The 23,838-nt window shown below is 37.1% G+C and overlaps 1 pseudogene; it reads left to right on the forward strand.

Moving 5' to 3' along the window:
- The first annotated feature begins 4,692 nt into the window (after positions 1 to 4,692).
- LOC149250771 (indole-3-acetate O-methyltransferase 1-like) lies at positions 4,693 to 18,846 on the forward strand (annotated as a pseudogene).
- Positions 18,847 to 23,838: the final 4,992 nt, after the last annotated feature.

Here is a 23,838-nt window from a genome sequence, read left to right on the forward strand (position 1 = left end):
GGCTCCTTCTTAGATGCCCATGAAATCACACCTGAACCAAGATGAAAAACATAACCAAAAGTGCTCTTCCTATCATCCAAATTGCCAGCAAAATCACTATATGTGTATCCAAAAAAATCTTTTTTTTTTGCTTGCATACATTATGCCATAATCTCTCGTTCCTACTATGTATCTCAAAATTCTTTTTCCTGCACTCCAATGTGTGTCTTTTGGAATCTCCATAAATCTGGAAATCAATCTCACTTCTTGCATGATATTCGGTGTTGTAGTTTTCAGATACATAAGGTTGCCAACCAATCTTTTGAATAGAGTTGGATTGACATCTGATCCTTCATCATCCTTGCTTAACTTTGCACCTGTTGCAACTTGTAAAGGGACAAGGTTTCCAATTTTCTATCCTAAATCTTTTCAACAAATCTTTGGCATATTTATTTTGACAAATAAAAGTTCATTTTTCAGATTGCTCAACTTTTATGCCAAGAAAATATTTTATGAGACCAAGATCTGTCATCTCAAATTCTTTTATCATGGCTGCTTTAAATTCATCTAACTCAAAATCACCTGTAAAGATCATGTCATCAACATATAAGTAAACAATCAAGATCTGTCCATGATCATTTACATTTGTGTACAAGGTAGGTTCAATGTTACTTCTGCAAAATCCATTCTTGATCATGTAGTTGTCAATTCTACTATACCAAGCTCTAGGCGCTTGCTTCAGTCCATAGATCATTTTCTTCAGCCTGTAAAATTTATCTTCATTACCTTCAACTTCATATCCTAGAGGTTTATGAACATAAATTTCTTCTTCTAGAATTCCGTTCAAGAACACTGCTTTCGCATCCATCTAATATACTTTCCACTTGTTCCGTGTTGTTGTGGCTAGAACTTCTCTTACAGTATCCAATCTGGCTACCGGAGCGAACGTTTCTCCAAAATCTATTCCTAGTTGCTGCGAGAATCCTTTTACTACAAGTCTAGCTTTAAATTTGTCAATTTCACCATTCTCATTCAACTTTGTCTTGTACACCAACTTTACACCAACGAAATTTTTGTGCTTTGGCAAATCAACCAAATTCCATGTATCATTCTTTTCAACAGCTTCAATTTCTTCATCCATGGCTTGCAACCAATTTTGATTTCTAATTTCTTCTTCAAACGAAGAAGGTTGGAATGACAACAATGCAAAATTTGAACTAACATCTAAATCATCATAAATATATTTCAAACTTCTCATCTTTATCTTACCATTACTTGATTCATCACTTGATTGAATGCTGGGAGAATATCGATCTATTGATCTACTTGAAAATCCATGCTGCTCTGAAAGTCTTGGAGTCCTTGTTGGTGTCCTCAACTGTGATTCTTGTTGCTCATTTTCTGCTACATCATCTTCTTCCATTAGTGGCATTTTTGCATCAATTGTTTTTTCTACAGTTCCATTCCATGACTCTTGTTCTTTAAAAACAACCTATTTGCTAATTATGGTCTTCTTTGTGGCAGGGTTATAAAATTTGTAAGATTTTTGATTGCTCACTATAATGAGTAAATATGTAGTTTTCACTTTTATCAACCAACTTACCTCTTCACTCCTTAGGCACATGTGCATAAGATACACATCCAAACACTCTGAGATGAGATACGCTACAATACATTCCTGACCATGCCTGTTACGATACTCTGTTCATCGCACTCTTTGTAGGAGATTTCTTGATCACATGAATAGAACACACAACTACTTCTGCCCAATACTCATTAGACAAGTTTCTCCCTTTCAACATGCTTCTTACCATGTTCATAATTTTCCTGTTCTTTCTCTCTGCTACACCATTCTGCTGCAGTGTGTATCTGGTTGCAAACTGGCTTCTGATTCCATGTTGTTTGTAGTAATCATGGAATGCCTTTGAATCATATTCTCCACCACGATCTGACCTCAATACCTTATTCTATTGATCACTTTAGTTCTCTGCTAAGGCTTTGAATTCTTTGAACGTAGCAAAAGATTATGACTTCCACTTCAAGAAGTGAACCCAAGCCTTTTTGCTATAGTCATCAATGAAAGTGAGGAAGTAACAATTTCCACTAATTGACTATGTCCTCATTCGTCCACACAAGTCTATATGCACTAGCTCAAGAGGTTGCTTTTCTTGGTATGAAACTCCCTTTGGAAAACTTTCACGGTGTTTCTTTCTCGAAATCCAACACTCACAAGTAATAGGAGGTTCTTTGATGGGAGGTAATCCTCTGGCCATATGTTTTTGCTACAACAATCTTAAACTAGAAAAGCGCAAGTGTCCAAACCGAAAGTGTCATAACCAATAATCATTAGAACATACAACTGTAAAATAACTGACCTGATCACTGTAATTCATAATTAGAGGAAATATTTTGTTTCTCACCATCTTCACCTTTGCTATCAATTACTTACTTGGGGAATTGTCATATATAACACATTCTTGACCTTGAACGATAACTCTATATCCTTTTTGTGTCAATTGATCGACACTTATCAAATTATGTTTGAGACTAGGAACATAATATACTTTTGAGATTGTCTTTGGCTCCTATTGCTTGGACAGAATGTTGACCACTCCTTTACCAGCTACATCCATAGGCTTATCAGTCCCCAACTTTACCTCTTTTTTCAAAGATAAATCCAAATTTGCAACCAAATTCTTGTTTCCCGTCATGTGGTTACTACAATCGTTGTCCAATATCCACACATAATCAGACGGTTCATGCATGGTATGGCAAGGTAGGAACATGGAGTTAGTATTATTTGTATTACATTAGCTCTTTGGTTCCCTTGATCAACTATCTTCTTCCCACAATCACGAACATACTGACCAAATTTATTGCAATAATAACATCTCACCTTTGATTTGTCAAATCATTTATTATTGCTGAAGTTTCTGGAGTTGCTTCCATTTTCATGCTCATGCTCTTCTCGGTCGTCTCTTTGACCACCATATTTTCTACCTCATCCTCTGCCTCTCTATCTACTTTTGGCTCAACCTCTGTCTCTTGAAATAGAAACCTAACTTTTGAAAGCAGTCTCTAAAGTAGAATCCTTATTTATGTCTATCCTCGCCGCATGCGATAGAAGTGATCCCATTAACTCATAAACTGTTAATGATTCCAAATCCTTGGCTTCTTTTATGGTCGCTACCACAACACCAAATTTGGTAGAAAACGATCTGAGGACCTTCTCAACCACTATTTGATCTTTCAGTTCTTCACCATAAATCTTTAACTAATTTACAACAGTTATGACAAGATTCATGAAAGAATCGATCCTATGTCTCCTTCGTCTATAGACTTTCAAAATCTATCCTAGTATTCTGCAACTTAACAATATTAACTTTAGCCATACCTTTATAATTTATCACCAAAGTATCCCATGCTTCCTTTGTTGAAGACGTGATCATAGTCTTCTGGAACGCTTCTTAGTTCACTCCTTACTGGGTAAGCTACAACGCTTGTGCATTCTTCTTCTTGTCCTTCCTCCATTGTTCCCACTCTCCATTAGTGAGAGCTTGTTCTTCTACTTAATTCTTAGGTTCTAAAACCCCAAACTGGATATAATCCCAAACATCATGTCCCTGCAACATGGTCGCCATATTAATTACCCACACATCATAATCTTTCCCAGTAAATGGTGGGAACTAGGGCTAGAAATTCGAGAAAGCCATCTTTCTTCAAAAAAATCTCTTTAAAAACCCTAAATTTCTCCTTTTATTAAAAAGCACCAAAGTTTATGTTTTCTACTAAAAAACAACTTTAAAAAAAACATCTTTTTCATATAACTTTACAAAAGCCCTTTTTGAAAACTTTAATAAAAATCCTTTTCACCACACCTTTAAAAAAACAAACATATATATATATATATATATATATATATATATATATATATAGATACCTCACTTATTAAAATGACCTCTTGAATTTGACCTTTGAATAAAGATCGTGACCTTTTATAACTTTTCGTGCCCTTCTGAAAAAGAACCACCCACATGAGCAAAAAAAAAATGAGAAAGGTACTCCACATGAGTTTGTTAACTTTAAAGTACGCCTTTGAAAACTTATAGAACTACTTTGAAACTTCAACGAATGGTTTACACTAACACGTTGTTTTAATTCATACGTATGCGTGGTAACACCCCTCACGAAAGTGAAGCACTGTTAAGACAATTCTCTTTTGAGCCCTTGTGCATTATAACGCCTTGTATACAATATGTAAGGTGTGTTATAATTTCAACCAAGAAGAAAAAAATTCTCTCGTCTCTATGATGGGCTGCTGCTAATCTGTTCTCCCTTGTGACTCTTTGTAACCTCGCTCTGATACCAATTTGTCGGAGAGAGAGAGGAAACAAAACAAAAGTCACATGAGCTACGATTCTTATATTGATCAAACAAAACGTGATAGTCACAATGAACCTGGTGAAGGGTATTTAACCTTTTCAACTAGCAACTTGCCTATGTTGACATGCAACCACACACAAAAATTCATCTATCACCTCACTCGACTTGACTCAACATTCAACACTTAGTTAGATAACTCTCTAATTTTAGCCAACACCTCATGCGGGAGTAATTAGCTTATTGTAACACATTCAACCTACTCATCACAACTCATATTTCAGACTGAATGTTCTTCCGAGTTTTTGCATCACTTCGAAATATTGTAGTCCAATGGAGATGGTCAAAAACCTTGACAATGTGCTCAACATTAAGGGAGGAAATGGAGATTCAAGTTATGCCTACCATTCTCCATCTATGCAGTTAATTCTATTAGCCTAATCAAGCCTTGTTGTGTTAGTGTCGGTATCTTCATCCCTCTATCAGTGATCAAGTTTCTCTTTTTGCATGCATGTTAGGTGTCCCATCCGATCAGCTGCATTCCATTAGGTCATGGATCAACTGATGGTAGTGGTTCATTGTCATTTTCCCTCATGGAATTTACCTGCTAGCCTGTTTTCACATGTTCAGTTCATTTATTGTTATTTTATTTCATTCCAGTTACCAAAATCATTTTTAGGGTTTTAGGTCTCACTAGGTATAGGGTTTGTCACCGTGGTCATCAAAAACCTAATAAAAGGTCAGCATGCACATGAGGAGGTCTTATAAGTTCATCAAATCAAAATTTCACTAATAATATGCTCAATAAGTGATTTTTACCTCAAAACTCTGTTTTGAGGTGAAAACAGAGTTTTTTATTTTTATGTACAAAATTTATGTAATTTGAAATGTTTTCTATATGTAATAAGTTCCAGCTACTGCCCCTGCTCACCTTGCCAACTCCAACCATTGAAGACAAAAGCAAAAGCATCAATGCATCAATTTACCAAGTGACCAAGAAAAGTCAATTTAAATAAAAAAACAGAGCTAATGACCAAAAGTGACTTGGACATTAGAAAAGTGGGTTTGAATAAGTAAAAAAATTAAAGCCATCCATATATAAAGTCAAAGGAGTGCCTTTCATCATTTCCTTGTGCAAAATACCCTTGGAGAGCAAAAAATCATGATTTGGAGAAAGATTGAGCTTTGGAGGTCAAAAACCCTGTTTTTCAAGAAAACTTGCCTAGCGCTACGTGTCAAAGGCAGTGAGTTGTGCATCAGACTGGCCCTGCGCATCAGTCACTTTCCGCCAGTGTAAATTTGCACGGGTGCTGCGCATCAGGAGGGCGCTACGCATTGGGCCCAGTGTGTTGCGCATCAGTCTATAAGTTGCAAAATTGTTCCAAATTACTCAATAACCCTAAAAAATGTTGTATTTCCATTCTACAAGTAAGTGATCATTGCCCTAGAGCTAAATTTGATGTCATGCTAGTGTCCTTCATGAGTTTTGCATATTGAAAGTGAAACCCTAATTGTCTTCATTGTTTTCTATTACATTGTGCAATTTTCACTCCACCATTATAAAAAACATCATTAAACCATTTTCCCTCTTCCATTTACCTAAATCACTCCTGTTAGAGCCTAGATTTGCCTCAAGCTGAAAAGACAAGGTTCTAGGTCCACATCAAACCACGCTCAGCCTCGTAGCTAGCCCTACGAGGACAAGAGAGGGCTCTCTCCGGGTCAATCTCAGCGAAAGATAATCAATGGGGCTTGAGATGAATGAATAACAAACTAATTTCAGGCTATGTATGAAGTGCAAAGGATTTGATTTGAGTTTTTGAGGGCTTTGTTGGAAAAAAGGACAGGAAAATTTTGGGTCTGAGGATGAGGCCAGATTTTTGCAGAGTTCAGGTAGGGGCAAGATAGGTAGTAGTTTTGATGTTTTGGATTGAATGAATGGGTGGATCAGACTGGTGAGGATCCAAGGAGGGCAAGAGGGTTTCAAGAGTCCTCCTCAAACAGATGAAAACGTGTAGAATTAAACAAAATTTCAAGGAAGAGCATAACAGTCCAATGAATTCTATCTTAATCACTCATTTGTTTAATTGAAAAAGACAAGAGAAAGGAAAATGATATACATAAACATCAGTGAACTTACAAATACATAGAGAAAAACACCATCAAAACACATAGCCACATGGATCCCAACAAGTGCTGCAAAACCCTGGTCTTTCCTTTGCCAAAATTGCAGAAATGAAATGTCCAATAGAGTGCCAAGCAATCCCAAGTGCCCAACCATGAAAATGACTTAGAAATTACATAATATAGACAAGCCAAACCCATTCCCTTGCCTCTATGGGTCGAGCTTGTCATTCTAGGAGTTGTTTCAACCAACTCTAAACAAAGCACTAAAATCTAGGCATTCACACAACTTGCCTCTATATGGTAGGAAACTGATTCATTCATTTAATTTTGACTTTTTAGCGAATGAATCCTCTATAACAAGTAAATTTGTACCAAAATTACATCATGGTTATAAAATTACATCATGGTGGATCAAAAGTTACATGAAAAAGTGAAACAAGTCAAAACTGGGCGAATTGCTGAGCTGTACAGTGAAAAATAGGCAAAAATCCTCTATGCGCCGCGCCTGATTCTCTATGCATCATGCCACTTTGGAGCTGAAATTGAGGCCCTTTATGAAGTAAAAATTGATCCCAACTATGCTTGTTGGAAAGCTGTGCCTGTCTACTTTCCAACCCAAGTGGAATTTCTGAATTTGGATGTCATTTACCCCTCCAAAACTTCATTCTCCCAAGACTGCTTCATATGTGTCAAAATAAGGGCAGTGAGGTCATTTTTTGAGTGTTTTTGGCCTCTTGAGGGCTCAAAACCTGCCCAAATTTCTTGGCCATGCAAATGAAAGCATAATTTTTCATGCCAAATCCAACAATGTAAATTTTTTGAGATTTGGAGCTTCCTAGCAAAAGCGAGCACCACGTGGCGCGACGCATAGGGAGGAAAACCCTGTGTTAACATTTCTGTGCGTAGTGCCTTTTTACAACCCCGTTTTGAGGGCCTAACCAGTGTCCAAATTTGGTGTAGGACACCTCATTGGAAAGACCTTTGAGTATAATTTCTAACTCGACTATAATTTTTCAATTTGGAGTTCATTTTCCCTGCTAAAAGTCAAATCTCCCAAGACTGGTCAAAATGTGCCAAATGATGTTGCCTCAAGGCAGAGTGCTGTTGCAGTCAACTTTTGAAGATCTTCCTCAACTCCAAATTGAGCCTATGCTAGCTCATTGGAAATCTATTTGTGTCTAATTATCATTTAATGCAATAATTAAGTCATTTGGCCAACCATGCTAGGAGAAAACGTGATTTTCCCAAGGTCACTTCAAAGGTGCATCAATTCTCCTGAGGTGACTGTTTTTTTTATTTTTCTCTAAAACCATGACACGTGTGTATAAATTGAAGGAGGTTTCTCTTCCTTGTCCTATTTTTGACAAAACCCTCTCTCATTTTTTCCAAATTCATCTTTCCTTTCTCAAAAGCATCAGTTGAGTAAAACCTACCCCGATGTGTGGAACAGGGGATTTGTCGAAATGAATCGAAATGAAGGGGATAACGGGCTTCTAAATTCTTGAGAAAATTTTTCGAGGTGGGGAGGGATGTTAGGAAGTATGTGAAATTGGAATTTCAGAGATTGAGTGAGGGGAAGGGGTCCAAAAGGGCTAAACACAGGCCCAACCTAGGAAATTGTCAAGTTATAGCAAGAAACTAGGGTTTGTGCGAAAATAAGGAATTCGGGGGATCTCAGTGATGGGAAGTGTTTAATAAGGTATATTAAGGATAGGGGAATGTGTATGAACATCAGGATACAAGCTTTTTTGATTATTTGACCATCCAAGAGAAATTTCCTTCAAAACCCTAGGAGAGAGAAATGACCTTACCTAGGCGCAATTGAGCATGAACAAGGCATAAAATGACCTAGTGAAACTTGGCATGATGATGACAATCCTCTGAATGATGGTACACTCTACTGAATGGTGACATGAAGCTCTTGGGACAGCCATTAGGGTTTGGGAATTTTAAGTATGAGACTAGGGTTTGGTGCATTTGGGAAAGGAAATTTGGGAGAAGGAATTAACGAGATTAGGGGGATAGGGAAACTTAGTGGATAATGAAAACAAGGGAGAAATGGGATGGAGGTGTGAATTGGGTGACAAAACAATGATTTTAAAACCCTAACAGCAAGTTTCCTTGAGGTAATTTAAGAGGTAGGTTTTGATGTTTTTGTTTTAACGATTATCATCCATAAACCATCATAGCCTATCACAAAATTGGATGAAACATCAAGATGGAGGCTCTACGTGGCAAATTTTTGTGAATTATTGGTAATTTGGGACAATTCTTAACAGTTTCGAGCCTTTTGCTGAGTGCGCCGCGTAGCTTGCCCAATGCGTTGCGCCTTCCCAGTGTGCCGCGCCCATGTTATTTTGCATTGGGTTCTGACGCCCAATGCGCCGCGCCTCACTAGTGCGCCGCTCCTTCTGCCCAGTGCACCGTGCCAGCCAATTTTCTTCCAATTTCACCAATTTCTCACTTGTGCACAAAAATTGCTTTGAGTTGCATCCTCTTTATTCTTGGCATGCAAACGAACTATTGAAGCACAAGAATATCTCCTATGGCATGGAATTTGATTCTTCATTTGGAAAACACACTTTTGTAATGTTGCAGACTTTGGCACTTTCACATAACTCTATTTTTGCTTCCACTTTGATTTTTTGGCTGAATGATGAAACTCTGTCTATTTTTGCAGGGATGATTGGCATGTAATTTTGGCAAAGGACGACCAGGGTTGCGCCTGAAGCACCTCATGACTGAAGAACTTTAAAAATTACATATTTATTACAAACCATAAATTTGATGATTTCTTTTTTCAAAAAAGAATCATGATCAAACACATGGACGATGAAATTTTGCAACGAAAACTGATTTTCAACCTCCCTCATGTGCCTGTGGACATTATTAGACCTTTTGAAGAAGAAACCCTAGACCTAATAACTAAAATGACCCTTTCGCTGACCAAGTGACAAAATAGGACTGTGAATGACTTTAAAATTGATTTCAATGTATAGACACGGAGCAACAGATACATGATATGAGGGAGATGAGTGACAAGATCGTTCCGCCAGAGAATAGATGCTCCTAATGGAATGCAAATGACTGGGCTGAATGAGACACCTAAAAATGAAATGCAACAAAAGGGATTTTGATCGCTGACGGAGGCCTGAACAACTGAACAGACCGACTCTGACAACTCCATTAATCCCATTTTCCATATCCCACTCCCCTAAAACAACTAATTCCCTTCACCAAACCCTAAATCCCTCACTAAACCCTAGTTTCCCAAAACTAATCCCTTCATCCCCCAACTCCATTTTCCATTAGTAAAATCTCTTCATACTCATCACCCTTGTCCTCCCTCATTACCATTTTCCACCATATCACCATCACATCCCTTCCCTAAGACAAGCACCAAGCATCATGGCAAGAAACAGTGAGTCAAGCTATGAAGAGGAGACACTAAGTGATAGTTCAAGAGAAAGGAATGTATAGCCAAGGAGACCTCACAAGGGTGGGAAAATTATCTAAGAGGAACCTATTAGCATTGTTGAACTCCTTGCCTGCCCCCTTGCCACCACTTGTTTTAGATACCAATCTTGCTTTGAGTTTTGTGAGATGGTTGAGAGGGTTAAGTATCATCATGAATTGGTAAGGGAATTTGTCATCAACATGGAGAACAATATGGTAAAACTTACTGGCATAAATTTCACTCTTTCACCAGCCATTATTGCATAAGCAACTAGAATTCCAAATGTAGGGGAAAGGTGGAATAAAAGATAGAATATCAACAAACAACATTATGAACCATATATTAAAGCCAAATATCATGGTAGATTGAGCAGGGTGTTTCCTTTCAAGTTCTTGGAAGACCGGTATGTTCCACTTATGAAACTCATCATCAAATAATTCACATGTGAGGGAAGGTTCTCTAGACTCTATGCCTATCATATCAGATTACTCATGCATTTCACCAGGGTTAGAATGATGAGTATTTCATATTTCATTTGAAAAAACATAGAGAGCATGACTATGATTGCAAAAAGAAAACCATACCCACAACAGCTTAACAGTATTTATCACTTTGCTATCATCAAGATTATTGTTGTGCATCTGCTTACTCAGTTGGTAGTGCCATGGGACACCTTCATTGCCCATCAAATCTTCAAGGGGCCTCAAATTTTTATAGATCCTCAAGAGGAAGGTGGACCTTCCAGGCAACAAAAAGAGAATGAAAGAAAAAATGAAGAGGCTCACATTCCTACGTTTATAACTTATGAGAAAGGCACAAGAAGACTTTTTGTAGCTGCCAAATGAGTATTATCTCCACCATGGGTGCAAGGGGTCTTGTTATCTTCACCGGATCATAGGCAAATTCTAGCTTCACTTTGTGTGAAACGAGCTTTGCCTTCTTCTCCAACAAAACAAGTACAGGACAAAGGAAAGCAACCATTGCATGATGAAGGGCCTTCTGAAGGGCAAGATAGGGATTTTGTTTTGATTGAGGAAGATGACACTGATTTGGGCTCCCAAAGCTCAAAACTCTAGGATGTGGTCATCAAAGGGAAAGAAGATGAGATCCAAGCCTTATCACTTGACCTTGAGAGGGCTAAGTGGATCATTTATTTCCTTGATCAAGAAAACAAGCAATTGGAGGACAAACAAACAATCATGGAGCTGCAAACCATTAGGGAAAAATGACAAGTGGCAAAAAGAAGGAAAATCAAGATGACATCATTAGAACAAGAAATAAAGGAAAATCAAGATGACATCATTAGAACAAGAAATAGAGGCTGACCGAGAATCGTGGTTGGAAGGAGTGAATATCCACCTTGAGAAGCTGCTTGATAAGGCTAACAAGGAGAAGAACATGTTGCGCCACATGGCTTATCACTATTTGGCCCAGAACAGAATTTGCAAGACAAGGATAAGAAGCCTGAAAGCTAAGTTAAAGAGAGCCTTAGAAGCCAAAAGGGAGCAAAATAAAATTAAAATTTTGGCTGAAGCCTCCTTGGCTCAGCAAAGCAATTAGTAAGCCTTCCTCTTACCAATTTTGAGAAATTTTTGTCATTTCACAAATTTTAATTGCAAAACACAGGGATTTTCCTCTAGTGGTGCTGCACATTGAGTTGGCTTGGAATTTTGACAAATGGCTTATATTTTTGGATTCCTCATGGAAAAATACTAAAACCCAGAAAGTTTCATGAAATTTGGAGGAGATCTGGGTCACCTAAAGGGCAAAAAACACCTAAAAATTGCCCGCTCTACTACTTTTTTTACCCACAAGAAGTAGTCTTGGGAGAAGTGACTTTTGAAGGGAAGAATGGACTCTAAATCCAAAAATTCCAGTCATCCTAGAAAGTAGACAGATAGAGCTTTCCAACAAGCCATATTGGAGATAATTTTGTGAAGGGGAAGGCCTTCAAACTTAGCCTTGAATTGGCACTGCGCATCAGGTAAAATTTTGCCAATTTTGCTCAAAAAACTCAGAATTTCGCCTAATTTTCTACCAGTTTGACTTTTTATTCTCTCATGGTAAAATTCATGATGTAATATGATGTAACTTGATGTAATGTGTTGTAAATTGATGTAATATGAGGTAAAAATGATGAAAAATGACTTATGGAGGTAGATACATCAGTTATAGGTGGTTTTGCGCTGAATGAATCAGTTTCCATAGTTTTAGAGGCAAGTTGTTCCACTGCCTATTTTTTAGTTCCTAGTTTAGATCTTGTTGAAACAGCTCCTTGACTCATGGATTCGACCCATGATGGCTAGCATAGGTGGTTTGATGCCTATATCTTGTACTTTATTAGTCATTTGTCAAGGTTGGACTCTTATGGATGCATTGAGCTACTTTGTAAATCACTTCTGTAGTTTGGAAAGCAAATGAACCAGGGTTTTGCAACATTTTGTGGGATTCTTGTCGTAATGTGAATTACCATTATTTTTTTCTCTGTTATTCAGTTTATCTCATGTTTATGTGTGCCATCATCTCTCTCTTTTTGCATAACTAAATTAATCAAGTTTAAAAGGTGGAATCCATTGGTGTTTCAGTGCTTTGCCTTGGGGTTTATTTAGTTTTAAATGTTTTCTGTTGTTTGAAGAGGACTCATGACATTTTCATGCCCTCTCCAACTCCTCACCAGTCTTTAGACTCACCATTACATTCATTTCAAAGTGTTAAAACACTTGCCTACCACGCCCCACAGAAACCCCTGCAAATCTGAATTGATTTCCCAGACCCAAAGCTGCCTCCCTCATCCGATCTAGCAAACAACCATTAAAATCAATCAAATTCCTCTGAGCATATACCTAGCCTAAAATTAGTATTCATATCAGTCATATCATGCCTTGTTTTCCATATTTTCTTTGAGATTGATAGGGAGAGAGCCCTCTCCCGACCTGGTAGGGCTGGCTACCAGGTTAAGCATGGTTTGATGTTACCCTAGACCTGCCTTTTTCAGCCTGAGGTAGATTTAGGCAACAACATGCTGCTTAAATCTTAGTTCCCATATCTTATTGCACTACACCATATTAATACATTCATGTTTGTGTAGTTAAAGATTATTTGGGCACTTAAGCACCTCTTGGAGCACGGGATCTACGAGAATGCCAGATCTTTGATAAAGGTCGTAGATGGTGTGCTTCACACAATAGACTTTGGGTGTGAAATTGGGATGAAAACTCTTCTCACCGCTGACACCAACATCATAGCTGTCAACCAACCTCATAGCTGTCAAATCCATTTTTATTCGTGTTATGAAACCAGCTCAAGAAAAGATAGAAAAGATTGATCAACGCCTTAGAATTTAGCCTCTTCGAGGGGGAAACCTCCTTTACATTACATAAATGAACAATTCTTGGATGATAAAAATGACAAAACCTCCTTTCTATATATAGGAGTCTAAGGAGTCACAATATAATCCAGCCGACCTAACAATAATAATATAAAGCCACAAAAATAACAATAGAGGGATTCTATGGGGCACATAAATAACAATATGGGGATAATAGGGGCACAACAATATAAATAAGGGGTATAACTACAATAGTAATGGGGTAATCATTAGTATTATAGGGACCCAACATGCCCCTCTCCTTCAAAAAAGTGTTGTCCTCAACGCTTGAGTAGTTCTGGATACTTCTGCATAAAATTCTCATCCTCCCATGTGGAATCTTCAGCGGATAAGTTCTTCCACTTGATAAGATACTCTGAAATTGATCGATTTCGTAGCTGTCGAGTTCTTGTTTCTGTGACTGCTTCCGGTTCCAATATAATTTTTCCTTCCTCGTCAAGTTCTAGCAATATTGTTTGAATTGGGAGCTTGTCACCTATAACCTTCTTTAAACATGAAACATGGAAAACTGGGTGCAATCGAGAAGCTGCAGGAAGCTCCAATTTGTATGCCATAGTACCAATCTTTTGCAACACCTTGTACAGACCATAATACTTTGGTGATTATTTATTATCCTTCTTAGCTTGCTTTAGGGACATTTGCTTATATGGTTGTAGCCGTAGGAATACCCAATCACCTACATCAAAACTTCTTTCACTGCGATGTTGATCTGCCTGTTGTTTCATTCTATTTTGTGCCAACACGAGGTTATCCTTTAAGAGTTGGAGGACTTGTTGTTGATGTTCGATGTGATGTTCCACTGCCTGAACCTTAGAATTTTCTCTTAAATATGATGTGATGGATGGTGGTTGATACCCATAAAGTGCCATAAATGGGGTCATTTTTGTTGTTGTATGGAAGGAAGTGTTATACCACCATTCAGCCAGAGGCAACCATTTGACCCATTGTGTCTGTTTATCAGATACAAAGCAACGAAGATATCCTTCCAAACATTTGTTTACTATCTCAGTTTGCCCATCAGATTGAGGATGATAAGATGAGCTATGAGCTAACTGAGTACCAAGACAAGAAAATAATTCTGTCCAAAAATTTCTAGTGAAAATGGGATCTCTGTCACTTACAATAATCTTTGGGTTTCCATGTAGCTTTTGAACTATTTCCATAAATGCAGTAGAAATTGTACTCGCTTTAAATGGATGTGATAATGCACAAAAATGTGCATACTTGGTAAGTCTGTCAACTACCACCATGATGACACTCTTTCCCTCAGACTTGGGTAAACCTGTGATAAAATCCATTGAAACCTCCTCCCAACGTTGGCTTGGAATGGATAAAGGTTGTAATAGACCCGGTGTCTTAATTGTTTCAACTTAATTTTGTTAGCAAACCAAACATTCCGCCACAAACTTTTGAATATCTGATTTAAGGCCATCCCAAAAAATTTCCTTCTTAACCCTGTGGTAAGTTTTTAAAAGTCCTGAGTGCCCTCTTAAGGGAGAAGTGTGCAATTCCATAAGAATCTTTTTTTTAGCTGGGAATTCTTATAGAGGTATAAGCGATCTTTGTACCATAACGAATCATTTTTCCAGCTAAATGTTTCAGAAGTACTGGAATCTTGTTGTAGCTTTCGAATAAGTGCCCACACTTCTCCGTCATTCTTCCATTCCTCCCTTGCTTCGTTTATCCAATCTGGTTGGATAATAGAAATGGCACACAACAATGCTTCCACATCCTCATCCTTTCTTGAGAGTGCATCTGCCACCACATTTTGCTTCCCTTTTTTGTAGATGATTTCAAAGTCATAACCCAACATCTTTGTGACCCATTTTTGTTGCTCTTCATAGGATAATCTTTGTTCTAAAAAGTATTTAAGGCTATCATGATCCGTTTTTATCTTGAAGTGTCTTCCCATTAGGTAGGGTCGACATTTCTTAAGTGCATGGAGTATTGCCAACATTTCCTTCTCATAAATAGCTTTGCTTAAAAACTTTCCCTTGATTGGACGACTTTCAAAAGCAATGGGTCTTTCATCTTGCATTAGAACAGCACCAATTCCATTTCCTGAAGCATCACATTCCACAATAAAGGTTTTTGTGAAGTCCGGTGTAGCTAAGACCGGTGCTTGGCACATTTCCTCTTTAAGATGTTCAAAGGCCTTTGTTGCTTCCGGAGTCCATGAAAATGAATCTTTCTTCAATAATGTTGTTAGAGGTGCTGCTATTCTCCCATAATTCTTAACAAACTTGCGATAATACCCTGTCAACCCAAGAAATCCTTGCAGATGCTTTATGGATGTGGGGATTTTCCATTCCTTAATGGCTTTAATTTTGCTAGGGTCTACCTTAACTCCTTCATGAGATACAATATGACCCAAATATTCCACCTCCTGGACTCCAAAGAAACATTTGGATCTTTTTGCATATAATTGTTTCTCCTCCAATAGTTGTAGCACCCTGTCAACATGTTCAACATGATCCTTCCAAGACTTGTTGTAGATTAGTATATCATCAAAAAATACTAACACAAATTTTCTAAGGAATGGTTTGAAAATTGAATTCATCAAACCTTGAAATGTTGAAGGTGCATTGGTAAGGCCAAAAGGCATGACCAAAAATTCATAATGACCCTCATGAGTTCTAAATGCCATTTTCGGAATGTCTTCAATCTTCATTCTGATTTGATGATATCCCGAACGAAGATCCAACTTGGTGAAGTAAATTGATCCATGCAATTCATCCAGTAATTCATCAATAACAGGAATGGGGAACTTATCTTTAATAGTGAGCTTGTTGAGCTCCCTATAATCCCGACACATGCGGTATGATCCATCCTTCTTGTGCACCAATATTACTGGAGCTAAGAAAGAACTTTGACTCGGTTGAATTATACCAGCCTCTAGCATTTCTGCAACCATACGTTCAATTTCACTTTTTTGGACATTAGAATATCTGTACGGCCTGATGTTTGGAGGAACACTTCCTGGAATTAGATGAATAGCATGATCATGATCACGCATAGGTGGGAGACCCTTGGGAGTCTCAAATACCTTGGAATGATTGTCCAGGACTTTTTGGAGATCTGGAGAAATAGATGATTCCAATGTGGAAACATCTAGCGAGCATAATTGTGCAATTACCCCTCTTTGCTCCTTTTTTAAAAGCTTTGACATACCATGAGAGCTGATTATCTTTCCTGGTTTCCCTGCAATACCCCTTAATTCAACTTCCTTTCCTTCCATAGAAAATTTGATGAAAAGTTATTGAAAATTAAAAGCTATTGTACCCAAGGGTTGTAGCCATTGGACTCCTAGTACAACATCTGCACCTCCCATTGGAATGGAAAGCATTGGGCTAGTCAATACATATTCTCCCATGGATAGCTTGATATTATGGCACTTTCCAGAGCAATTTATTGTTCCTCCATTTGCAATCATCACTTGATACTCTGGTGCTGGATATAGGAAGCAATTCAATTCTTTTGCTACCCTACAATGAATAAAATTGTGGGTGCTTCCTGAATCAATCAACACTATTACCTTTTTCTTCTTGATTTGTCCTTCTATCTTGATGGTTTGAGGAGTGGTAATTCCAATGCCACAAGTCTGAGCCAAATTGGATTTTCCAAGGAAGAGTTATGTGAAATCTCCCACAGTGACTTGCTTTTAGACTCGTTCAGTAGAGCGAATTTGTACGACGTGCCACGAGTCACTGTTTCAACCTTTGAATCTGAAACACACACACAAGAAACTAAATTCCATCCTCTTTCTGTACCTTCTTACGAAATTTCAATCCGATCCCCAGAGAGAAAGTTATGACGATTTTCCCCAGGTCACCTGTTTTGAATGTAATTCAGGAGTCTGCAGAAAGACCAACTTCCTCAGATCATATCTCCGCAAATATCACGCGAAAAGCTCTGAAATTAGGACCCAAGGTTTAGCGCGATTTCTTCTCAAATGGGTTTTTTTTGCGACTTCTGAAACGTCATGGAAAAGATGTTATAGTGAAAATGCCACGATGACCTGTTTGGAGCAGCGAAACCCTAGAATCCAAAGCTTTGATACCAAATGTTATGAAACCAGCTCAAGAAAAGATAGAAAAGATAGATCAATGCCTTAGAATTCAGCCTCTTCGAGGGGGAAACCTCCTTTACATTACATAAATGAACAATTCTTGGATGATACAAATGACAAAACCTCCTTTCTATATATAGGAGTCTAAGGAGTCACAATATAATCCAGCCGACCTAACAATAATAATATAAAGCCACAAAAATAACAATAGAGGGATTCTATGGGGCACAGAAATAACAATATGGGGGTAATAGGGGCACAACAATATAAATAAGGGGTATAACTACAATAGTAATGGGGTAATCACTAGTATTATAGGGACCCAACAATTCGCCATTGCCTTGACGTACCAGAATTCTTGGTTCACTTCGTTGATCTTCCATCGAATTATTTCAATACATTATTTCGAACATTGCCTCCATTTCGAGGTACATTTTAAATTGTATCTAGAGATGGAAGAACAAGACTACCAATAGCAACAGCATCAGTGCACAATGAAGTTAAGCCTCCAACAACTAGATGTTACTTCGCATCAGCCATGTTGGGATCTCACTGCAAACGAATTTTCCCACGACGTACCCTCCTTTTCTTCCATTCCTCCTGCACTAGCCTCCATTAGCTTTCACAAGTGAGTGAGAAAGACCTTAAGCCCCATAGTTATGTCATTTAATTTTCCATCTCACCAAATCTAGATTAATATTGATGAAGATGATATATTATTAATCGTTTTCAATTTCAGTTTCCTGCTAGCATTGAAGACAGATGTTCCCCTACCTGGAACGGTGGGCATGTCTACATATGAAGTGATGAAGTAGATGATCCCTATCTCAACCAATTGAAACAAGACTTTGCAAAATTCTTAAGTGTGAGAGAGGAAGAGATTATTCCTCGAGGATGTCTGTTCATTGCTCTCTTGGCCCGTAACTCTACCGAGATAAAGGAACAAAGCGGGGTGGGAGATTGTGATTTCCACTTGGAAGTTGCATTACAGGAGATGGTTAAGGAGGTAAATTATATAATTCAATATTATTATCTCATAACTAGGTTTTAATACATTCAGTATGTGATCAATATTTTGTTGGCAGGGTTTGATTGAGGAGGAGAAACCAGACTCCTTCAACATTCCCTACTATTGTCCAAGTGTGGGGGAGCTAAAGATCATAGTGGAGATGAAGAACTCTTTTGAAATAGACAACATGATGACTCTGAGTGGGTTTCCTTTACATCCATTGATGGAGGTTAGAGAGGGAGGAGGAGATGTTCAGTGGAATAGTAGGAAAGAATTATAGAGCCTTGTTCGAAAATATTGTTGGAGCCCACTTTGGATGGAATGAATATCTGATAGATGAATTTTTCTCCAGGATTGAGAAAAGAGCCACTGTGAAATATGGAGAGTACTTGCCCAATACACTTGACCTAGTCATTACGTTTCTCCTTCACAAATGATACACTTTATCAGCTCCCTGAATATTTCTTACTTCCATTCATGCTGTATAACTCAACAGACACATAAATGGTGCTACGTAGAACGTTGTGGTCACGATTAGTTGAACATGGTGGCACATGCCTCAGCAGTTGCATTTTTCTTGGAAGCCCAAAATGTAATAGTCATTGAATAAAAGATTATCTATTTTCTGCCTAGTTTCACGTTTCTATTGACAATAACTTTACAGGCTTCCCATCACTGTGTATTTAAGTTATTAAATGTATACTATTTAAGGGGATAGAGTTTGGATTGGTAAATTATTTAATTTAGTAAAAACTCAGTTATAATTGTTTTAATCATGTAAATTAGTTAATTTAAACCTACAATTTCCAGAAATGTCAACCCCCACTTAAATTTACACAAACTTAACTAAATTGAAGGCAAAAAACACACACAATTTAACTACTGTAGTGAAACTCACTGGTAAAAAAGTTTATTAAAATTCTTATTATTGAAAAATCTTTTTCCTTTGTAAATTGTAATAATATCATTACCAAGTAGTGTAATCCATTGGTATCTAAGTGAGTTGCACTAAACTCGTTCTGAAGTGGGAAGCAATGTAGCACATTTTGTTCTTTTTTTATATGCATTTATTTGAAGAACCGAAGTTAATGTTTAAAAACAACATTGAACATTCATATCATGTTCTATATTCATAAAAACTAGCATAGATCCATTTTAAATATGGCTCTAACATGATATTAGATGGATCTAATTTCTTCACTTGGAAAATTCTTTTTTTTTTGTTTTTTGTTTTTTTAGAGATTCAAAAAAAAAATATTTTGGCCGACATGAGTAAAATTTCAACTTTATGACGGACGGGCATGCTTACACATCATACTGGGCTGTAAAATGATCCTCTTGTCTCAACAACGTCTAGAATTTATATCAGGTTGTATACTTATAGGATAAGTGTAGGTCAGACTTTTAATTATAATGATTTTTAATTTGGAAGTAGGTTTGGTTAAGATATCATAATTTATCAATAGGACATGTTTCAAAAGCTACAATAATAAGCACAAAAATAAATACAAATAATGAAAATTTTATAAGAGAAAAAATTGGTGTGGTTCATCCCATTTGGGTTACATCAACAAAGAAATACCTAGGCCTTTTATTATGTCCTATTTTACAGTCTTTTCCTCTTTTACCATGCCCTCACAATGGACAAAATAAACTAAAAATGGAAGACAAAAAATTGGTGTGGTCCATCGCATTTGGGTTACATACACTAATAAATACCTAGGCCTTTTATTATGTCATGTTTTACAATATTTTCCTCTTTTACCATGCCCTCACAATGGCCAAAAGAAACTAAAAAAGGATCCACCATGCACTTAAATAGGCTACATTACATTAAAATATCATAAAACCTAAACAATAAACTGACTTTGACTGAGTTTAGTTTACCCTAATTACCCTAAAAATTCCCTCTTAAACTTGCCTTGGAATCTATAAGAAGACATGGGTAACTATCTACCATTTGTCTAGGCACCATTCTCTCATATTATTCAATACCCATCTCACATCATCAAATACCACATTTTGGCTCCCCCCCCTCCATCTCACATCATCAAATACCACATTTTGGCTCCCCCCTCTCCATCTCCCCTCCCCTTAAAACTAGCACAAGAGTACACCTACCATACTTGTAACTAAGTTGCCCATCCCACAACTTGATTAGACATAACAACATGCACCACCACACTACAATATGTATGCCTCAATAATAAGTCTTATAACAAACCAATCTCAAGTTAGTGTATAAGTACATTTCGCGACCCTTTTATTTATTCAAGTAGTTCATTCATCAATTTGGTCCTCCATCCCTTCTATGTTTGCGAGAGAGACATCATGTGCAATGTGATATTAAGCTCTTCTCAAATTGATGATGCCTCCAAACCTCATTTTTGCTAAAGAGTTCCAACCACTCTCTCATTAGCATAGTATGATTAATCATAATTCTAATCTAAATAACCTCTTGAACCCATATGATTTACTCACTTAGGGTTGTGCCTCCTCTATATGCTCAAAATATCTAGCTAGTAAATCTTCCCATTTATTTTGATCTATATATTTCATTACATATGTAGGTCTCGAAGTAGTAAGTCTATGTGTACAACTAATAGGAACTCATTATCTACCATTGAATAAGTGCTTAGCAACTATCATACTAATTTTTATAAAAAATGAGTGGTACATAATCTAGGGAAATTATATAAATTTGATGGAGTTTATAGGCATAAAAATGAGGAATACATATGTTAAAATTGGAAGAAACCAAATATATTCAGAAAATTAGCAGCTCTCAGGAGCAAGCTGCACCTGGAGACTGCCTCATGGAGAACGATCTACCTTGATTATTATTCATCAAGAATATATATATTTTTACATGAGAATAGGAGACATAGAACTAACTCCTAGAAAGTAGGAACTAATTCATAAACTAGGACAGACACTCATCTAATGAATAAACTCTCTCCAATAATACAAATTCTCCATTAATTTCAACACTTCCCCTTAATGGAGAAATGGTTCACTAGACTCCTAACATCTCCCTCAATAATTTAAATTTAATTCTTCCAAGGGGATTGGTAAAAATGTATATTGCATTATCACAAGTATTACAATATTCAATATAAATTTATTTTCACTGAACCTTCTCTCTAAGAAAGTGAAACTGTGTATCAATATGCTATGTGTTTTTGTGAAACACATGATTGTTTGCAAGTTTGATTGAACTTGGATTGTCACATCTCATAACTATAACATATTTTTGTTCTTCTCCGACATCATGGAGAAGTATTCTCAACCAAATTTCCTCACACATTGTTGCACACATCTCTTGATACTATACTTATGCTGAAGAAAAGGATGCAATATGTTTTTTCTTGTTGCTCCATGCAATGACCTTGGATGCAATGCTGAATGCATAACCTATTATGGATCTTCTGTCATCCATATTTTCGGCCCAATCTGAATATGAAAAAATTGTCAATCTAACATCAAACGAATCAGTATATTTAATACCAAAGTCTAAGGTTCCTTGAATATACCTTAAGACACCATTCACTGCCACCCAATGAATTTCAAGAGGCTTTGACATAAACTGGCTCAAATCACTGACTGGAAAAGATAAAACAGGTCTAGATGTAGTTAGATAAATCAAACTCCCAACTAGTTGTCTGTATAGTGTTGCATCCACCTCCTTAGAACCATCGCCATTCTAAAGTTTGACATTCTACTGTAAAGGCACTGAGGCAGCTTTGCATTGATCCATTCTAAACTTTTTCAATAAGCTCCTAACATATATTCCTTGAGACAAAAAGTTCTGCCCAAAATCCCTCGAGACTTCAAGACCCAAACAATAATGTAACTCTCCAATGTATTTCATTTCAAAAACTTGTGACATCGGCACTTTGATTTTTTTAATGAGCTCATCAGCATTTCCTCTAATAATAAGGTCATCTACATATAGATAAATAAAAAAAATTCTCCCCTTTGTTGTCTAGATAAATCCTCTCTACAGAAAGATACAATCCCTTTAGCCCAATGAGTGGGTCTAGGAAGCAAAGTGATAATCTACTAGACACTTTCCTAAGTTGCAATTTAAAAGAGAGATGAAGAAGATGGCCTACCTCGTTCTGATGCTATCTCAATCTCCTTTGTTTAGGAACTTGAATCACTTGCGCCACAGGCTCGTTGTTTTTGTTTTCAACGTTTATACACCTGCACAAGAGATCAAGACACAACAAGGCATGCAAATACAAATAGCATATTCAAATGAAACCTACTTAACTGATCAAGGAATTTTAAGTTAAGCGATACATGAACATACACATTTAGGGAAAATGAACCAGTAGTTGTATATTAATAGAAAATAAAGGGAAGCATACAACCAAGCCTTAATGTTGATAGGCTTTCCTTGAATGAATATCCATGTCCAAGATAAGATCTCTAAGCACTCCTTTTCCAAGCCAAATTAGTAGCATATAGGCACAATATTAGCATAAGGGTGCAAATAGACATAGACCAACCAACCTCTAACCTGACCAACCATTTTGAATTGGAGAGGGTGAATATATAGGTTGGGAAAGGGAGTTAGGATCTCTCAAAAGAAAGGAGTAGGCCATCATCTCAAGGAGGTAGCTCATAGGGATAAGACCAAGATGCCAAGTTGGGAGAATTCAACCTCATCTACATCAAACAACCTCCAGCTTGCTGTTTTGGAAGATTTTATGTCACGAAGCTTCTCATCCATTTTGGGAAAATTGCCTTTTTGGGATCATTGCAGGTATACAAGTCAACAAAGAGATGCCATCATGGGCCAAGTATAGTGCAACAAGTGATCATCACTATATTTAGCCTCATAAGAGCAATGATTCTCAAATTAGGGTTTAAGAGCTCTTTCCTTCAGGGAAAGCTCAAGGAATTTTCCAATCAATTTCTTAAGGAGGATCTGAGCTACATATATGAATGAGTACACTCCATAATAGTCATGTTTTCAGGCACATTGGGGTATGTCACAGGGAAGTACAGGAGGCGTGACAAAATACTGTGTAACACCCTTTTTATAAAACACAGTATGCAGATTTGGGTTGTTCTTGCTCCTTTTATAACTATGCTGTAAGAAAAATGAATCAATTTTTTCAAACCATGACCTGGGTGCTTGTTTCAAACCATATAATTCCTTTTTATTTGTATATTAAATGCTCCTACCCTTGTTTGATAAATCCTCCATGTTGTATTAAATAAACCTCTTCTTTCAATTCTCCATTTAAAAATACAAACTTCACATCTAGTTGGTGTAGACTGCAATGATGTTTTATAGATAATTCTATCATCATTCTAATAGTAGTCATATTAGCTACTGGAGAAAATGTCTCATCATAATCAACTCCTTCTCTTTGTGAATAACCTTTAGCTATCAACCTAGCTTTGTATTTGTCTAC

This window comes from Pinus tabuliformis, chromosome 7 (assembly GCF_031772625.1).
Source record: "Pinus tabuliformis cultivar Carrire ecotype Pingquan chromosome 7, CPIR1, whole genome shotgun sequence".
Lineage (NCBI taxonomy): Eukaryota > Viridiplantae > Streptophyta > Pinopsida > Pinales > Pinaceae > Pinus > Pinus tabuliformis.